Genomic DNA, 7,307 nt, shown 5'->3' with positions numbered 1-7,307 from the left:
GGAGGTCTCTGGTGGCTTCTGCTCTAGACAGCTTTTAAAAGACCACACTCGAGGGATGCTGAGCCATGTGTAATTGGCAATATTTGCTTGGGATGCAGGTATCAATTTAAACTAAGGTGTGTGAAATTTAATCCTTTATGCTAAAGTCAAGAATTGATACTGTGATTCGGTTAATCCTATGATTTTGTTTCACATTTTCTCCTCACTTTTTTCCTCCAAGTCTTCGCTTGGCCCCTTCTCTGTCTGCCATTCCCTTGCACATTAGCGTAGGAAGTCTTTTGAAATAAGTTATGGCTTTTTTATTGTTGATTATAAAAAGCTGAACATACATCATTATATAAAATGAGATACTACATACTTAAAAACTGCCAAGGAAATATGATATCAAAAGGGACTAAATCAGAAGACCAAAAGTAGTATACAGACTAAAAATATACAGCTCAACAAAAAACTACGTAATGGTAACCTCCAATGGATGGATGATTTTTTTCTGTTTATTTGCGTTTTTCTGTATTTTCCAAAATTTATTCAGTAAGCATTTATTATTTGTAAAATTTTAAAAAATTATTACGTGGGCTGGGGATGTGGCTCAAGCAGTAGCGCATGCGTGCGGCCCGGGTTCGATCCTCAGCACCACATACAAAGATGTTGTGTCTGCCAAAAGCTAAAAAATAAATATTAAAATTCTCTCTCTCTCCTCTCTCTCTCTTTAAAAATAAAAAATTATTACGTGCAGCCCACATTATTACTGTCTTTGGAATCTAAACCAGTCAATAAATCACACCATATCAAAATGAATACCCAAACTTTATTTTTTCAAGGCTTTGTCTACAGTTAGGCTGTTGGAAGGTAAACCTAGAAAGGGAAACTAAGAAGTATTTGATATTCATAATTTATAATTAAATACTTTTCTCAAAATGTCCACGAGTCTCAAGCATGTGATCCAATCAAAAAATTTTTGTGAGTTTAGAGGAGAATGAATAATGAGTACCTTCTAATGACACTAGCTTGGTTTGGCTCTTACATAACGTTTGTTATCTCTCAAATTCTTAGCACCACTAAAATTCAAATTTAGGCTCAAATGGAAAACAGTCTGTCACAGTTAATGAAGAAGACGTAAACTTTTAATTTTCTAAGTTCTGTTGGTTAGTAAAAGTGTAGGTTGCAATGTTAGACATAATTAAAAAGTATAGGTTTTTTTTCTCCCCACTTTTGCCTATATCATCCACTCACTAAATGTGATAGTCCTTTTTTGTGTGTGTGGTGCTGGGGATTGAATCTAGGGCCTTGTGTATGCAAGGTAAGCACTCTACTAACTGGGCTATAAACCCAGCCCATGATAGTTCCTTACTGCTTACTAATCTGTATAAATGGTAAGTTACAGTCCATCTTTCTTACTCATGACTTCTGCATCTACAATTCAACCAACCGTGGAGCAAAAATGCTCAGGAAAAAAAAAAAAATTCATCTGTGTTAAACATGCAGACTTTTTTCTCCATCATTATTCCCTAAACAGTACCATAAAATAACTATATACATAGCATTTAGAATTTACATGAATTAGGTGTAATAGGTTATATTAGGTATAATTCAATGTAGTATATGGGAGAATATGCACAGGTTATATTGCAAATATTATACCATTTTATGATGTACTTGAGCATTCAAGGATTTGATTATCCACAGGGGTGCTGGAACCTATTCCCTTCAAATAATGAAGGGCAAACTATATTTTGCCTTCAGGTCTTTTGTTGTGTTTTTGGTGACGTAAGTGATTTTTTTTTAGTCAGCTTTTCATCTCTGTGATCAAAAGACCTGACAAGAACAAAATAGAAGAGGAAAAGTTTATTTTGGCTCATGGTTTCAAAGGTTTCATCCATGGTGAGTGAACTCCATAGCTGTGGGCCTAAGGTGAGGCAGAGCATCCTAGCAGAAGGGCATGGCAGATGGAAGCAGAGAGCTCCACTCATCAAAAACAAAATATAATCCCAAAAGTCATGCCTCTGGTGACCTACCTCCTTCAGCCACATTTCACCTGCCTAGTGTCCTCCCAGTTAGTCCATATCAATGGATTACTCCATTGACTAGATTACAACTCTCACAATCCAGCCATCTTACCCCTGAACATTCCTTGCACATGAACATTTGGGGAACACCTCATATCTCAACCATAATAAGTGATCATGTATTTATGTGTTTCCTTTTTCGTTAATATTTTGTTCATAGGAAAGATTAACTTTTTTAACTAGAAATTCCATTTTGAATGAAATAAATTTGTAGAACTGAAATCTTAAATTATCTTAAACTTACATTTTCAAATGAGGTACAAGTGGATGACATTACTTTCCCACATCTCTTGTTATTCCTCTATTTTCTTTCCACTATTTTGCTATCACAATATGCTTCTTTACCCAGCTAAAAATTTTTTCACTTCCACATAATCATCTCAGGAACTCAGGATTTTTATTATTTTCTTGCTCACATGTTGTTTTATGATAGTCCTTACTACCAGGTAGTTTTTTGCTTATTTGCTGAAATAGGAGTTGTTGTTTGTTTGTTTGTTTTAGGTTGTTCAGCATTTCAGGGGCAACAAAAAAGAATAATTGGTCTCACAATGGATTATCAGTATATACATTTTTAAACTAGTGGTTAGAAGTGACCCTTGTGTGTATGTATATGTTGGAACATTTAGATAACTTTGTATTGTTTAAATGATGGTTAACTTGCTTTTTCTTATAAAAGTGGAGCTTATGTGGATAAATTATACTTATTAATGCTATCAGGTCAACATAACAAGTGTGCAGTGAATACATGAGCTCAAATATAAAAATAAATCTGAAATGATAGAATAGATACAAACCCAACTATCCAAAAAATATAGGTTTTTAGGTTTTTGAGGGGAAGATTTATACAGTTTTCATCTTTCAGTTTAATTGCTGTGTTATATCACTGAACCAGAAATATCAAAGAAAAGACAGAAGAAAAACTTGGATAACTTGAGGAAGGAGAAACTAAAACTAGTCTTTATTGTTTGGCCAAACTGCCACACAGATTTGCATGTTCATCTTCTTTGAATATTTGGTGCTACTGTAGCTCTCTAGCTTCTAACCATATGTTCAAACTATTTCATTCACATCAGTAACCTGAAGTTGTTTAGGAAAGTTGAATTCAGAAATGTGTCATAGTTTTTACAGCATGAGTTTCAGAGAAAGGGACTGAAAATAGTTGGAATTGTATTCAGTACTTTTTTCACTCTACTCTTCCACTTCAATTCAATCATCCATAGCAGCTTAGAAAACTTTAATGACACTAAATAGTATTTTTTATTGTCTCAGAGACTTTCAGGAGAGTGATGTGGCATTTGTATAATAAATTTCCTGTATTTATTGCATCAGAGGTTAATCCAAATTGATTTTGAAAAATTACCTTTAATATTAACCTTTTCCTGATTTTCATGTAGTGTAGTATTGGACTCTTTCACTTAAACATTTAGAAATCTTTTATTTTCACACTGACAGATTATCTCATTGGTAGTGTAATTAAAGATTTTGCAGGTTCTTAAATAACCAGTCAGTAATCCAAAATAGTAGTCAAACAAGATATTTTCATGCTTAGTACCATCAGAGGAAAAAGCAGTGACACCAAAATTCTTTAGTGGACAGCCTAGGATCTTTGTGTTAAAAGGGAAATAAGGTTTTATTTCTCATGATTCCATATTTCTTTAAATGAAAGAATGTAATTCTAATGAGACCTCAGACTTCATGGCTTCCACTACATAGAATCTCTCATTTGATTACATCCCCATGGCACATATTCAGTAGATGCCATCAATTATAAATAAGGTCTTATCTTCAAATATGTTGCCATCTCTGGATTGACAGCCAGCTAACATCTGTTACATATATAACAGAGAAAATAATTATTTAAAAAGGAATGGTAGAGGAAGGAAGAGGCTCAGCTTACATGTAAGAATTCATCAAGAAATATAAGAAAGTAGATCTTTCAAAAACCATTCTTTGTTTATTATATTTGAACCATTTTTTAGCTTTATGTTAAACTTACATTTTTCTGTTTTTCCAAATGTTAACTGTTTGGAAGTCCCAAGAGGGGTAGATGCATTTCATCATGGTTTCTTCAAAGACCTGAGACACTACTGCCTATGAAGGTATTCGTTGTTTTAAAATAACTCCAACATATTCTTGAAGGATAACCTTTTAAAAAATGATATTAAATGTAAAAGTTGACTTTATTGAATCTCAGATGTGAACAACTTTTTTATTCACTGGCACTAAAGACCAAGGGCTTCCCTCTGATCAGTACTTCATGAGACACAAAAGAAGGGTCCAACAGACTGTTCCACATCATTTTTATTGTCATTGATTCCTCTGAGCAGAGTAATGTATACTCACTATTATCACATTCTTAACTCATTTAGTAAACCGCTGCTATCTGACCTGAGACCCAACTCCACTGAAACTATCTTGATAGTAAATTCCCACTCATCTTCCAAGATTCAGGTTTGTAGCCAATTTAAGGAAGAGTTCTTTGACCCTTGGAATGGAGCTAATCTGTCCTCTGAGTTCAAGGCAACTTATATCTCCATCCTTGCAGAAATAACTGTTTACATCAGTCTTGCTTACTAGATATAAGTTCCTCAAGGTCAGAGATTGTTTTTATTCATTTCTGAAGTTCTAACATTTGGCAAAGTGCCTAGGACAATCATTGTGCCTAATAAATCTTGTTGAACTAATGTGACCTCCTTACATTTTAGTGGGAAAAATCACTTTCCAGCAAACACTTGAAATACAGTGAGGTCAGTGCCCTATAAGATGAGTGTACAAGGGGTTATATGAGCTCCAAAGAAGTGAGGAAAAGGGTTCTAAAGTCAGAGTGATACTGTGGTTCTCCACTGAGTAAACAATAGATTTAAAAATAAAGGAACATAGAGAAAGTTGAGCTTTATATTATATATGTTTTGTCCACAATACATATTATTAATACTGTGCAAGACCACGTTACTGTGGGTGATCATGTTCTTAAGATTTTAGCAGCTTGTTGTTGCCATTAAAACTGACATCACCAGTGGTCTCCATTTACGTTTGTTAGCTTATATAGTCCTTTTGTCTCACTGCCTATTGGCACCAGTCTTCCATGTGGGAACAAGTGGTTGGCATCTGTGATATCAAAATGAATGAAAACCCTCTCCTGTTAAAGTAGTATAGAATATCTGGTAGCCTGCTTAGGGCCCTTTGTTTTACAAACAGGTTGTCTTCCTTTACAATTAGTGATTATTGAGAATCTTTTCCTTGTTTAGTTCAGATGATCTCCTTCTAAAATCTTAAATAGGCATAGAGATTTCAGCAGAGTCAGCACCAAAAACCAGAACAATTTGATGAAGAAGATATGGCCCAGGATACCCTAACTGAGGTACTGCTTCCAAAGAAGGAATCCTATGGAGTTAAAAGTCAAAAATTAGGTACCTATAAAACACCCTGCCATTTGACTAAATGTATGACTTGCTATCAAGGAGATGGAGAACTGTGTGCAGAGAGTCAGACTAAAAAGAGAAGGTGGATGTGCTTATAGAAAAAATCTGTGAAGATTGGGTGAAAGACAGGGCTGAGGAAAGAAGGGTGTAAAAAGGCTTCTTCCTAGCAATAATTTCTTTAAAAAAAAAATGTACCCAGGGATGGAGGTGTAGCTCAATGGTAGAGCACATGCTGAGCACTTACAATACACTGGGTTCTGTCCCCAGCACCAAAAAAAAAAAAATTCAGTATCCTGTATTCACTTTGAGGAATATGTAAGATATTATGTAAGATAAGGAATAAGGAATATGTAAGATAAGTCTTCCTTTTAAAAAGTACAAGTCGGCTGTGGTGGTACATGCCGGTATACCCACATACTTGGGAGGCTGGGGCTGGAGCATTACTTGAGCCTACAAGTTCAAGACCAGCCTGGGTCATATTGTGAAACCACATCTCAAAACAAACAAAAAACTAGGGAAACAGATGTACGCACCAATGCTAGTTGCTATAGCTTGAATTTAATGGCACCCATAGCTCAAATGTTGAAAGCTTTTTCCCTGGCCCATGAAAAACTATTGGGAATCTGTAAGAGGTGGGACTTACTGGAAGGAAGTTAGGTCATAAGGAAATAACCCTTGGCTCCTTCCTGTCTATTTTCTGGTCATCATAAGGTAAATAAGCCTTCTCTATCATCTGCTTTTGCCATTACATGCTACACTGCCACAGGCCCAAAGCAATATGGCCAAGCAACCATAATCTCAAGAAACTATAATCCAAAATAAACCTTTCCTTTATCAAGTTGGCTCTCTTGAGTATTTTGTTACAGTAGTGGAAAGCTCACCAATACACCAGTCAATATAAAGTAGAATGGGACAAAGAGGACGCTGAAGAGAAAGAAAAATGTTTTTTTCTTCTTACAGATGCTTATTTATGAAAGGGGTACTGGGGATAATGTCAGGAAAACTAAGGGATAACTGGTTGTCTTTAAAAAGAAATTATTTGTGAAGTCAGGGTTCTGGATTCTAGCACAATCTGTGGATCAGGTTGCAATGCCTGGAACAACCAAGTTAGTGAGGGTTGCCTCAACTGATCCACTTGAAGAGTGGTCTTAGTGTTTGGTCCTATCCTTTGGTTATGGTTAAGTATTAATTTCAAAAGTAGATTTTAATGCCTTTTTTTTTCTAAGTATAGTATAGTATGCCTTATTGCCAACAAGCATGGGCCAAGGGAGGTCATGCTCGTTTCTCTATCGAAGGGAAAAGCCTGTTGCTCATTACAAGTGACTGTAGCTCAGGGTTCAGGGGAAGCAAATTCATTTAGATATAGTATAGATCCTGAGATCTTCTCTTGCAAAGTCATGAGATTAGCAAATGATGACTTTTCTGACAATTAAACTAAATGGATCAAAAGAGTTTCTCTCCTCTAACAAGAGAGACCACTGAACTACACTTGGAGGCAAGAGCCCTTAATATCTGCAGCTTATATGCAGAAAGCATCTTGGTTGAGATATTATCCTTGTCTACTTTTATGATAGGTATATCTCTACTAAAAAGGAGAAGTCCATTTCTTTGCCCTAAGTAGGGTAAAGATAAATCAGGATTGCATATAGTCATGGACTACCATTTCTGGCATAGGACTGATAGAAGAGGTCAAGCATAACACTCCCTGACCCCCATCCTACTCTGTGGAAACCATTAACCAAACTGCCTCTGTGGAGGCAAAATACCTGCTGGAAGAACCTCAAATATGTTTTATTTATTGAGTGATCAGCCTTTAAAT

Source organism: Callospermophilus lateralis, chromosome 6 (genome assembly GCF_048772815.1).
Source record: "Callospermophilus lateralis isolate mCalLat2 chromosome 6, mCalLat2.hap1, whole genome shotgun sequence".
Classification (NCBI taxonomy): Eukaryota; Metazoa; Chordata; class Mammalia; order Rodentia; family Sciuridae; genus Callospermophilus; species Callospermophilus lateralis.
This window is presented reverse-complemented; position numbering follows the sequence as displayed.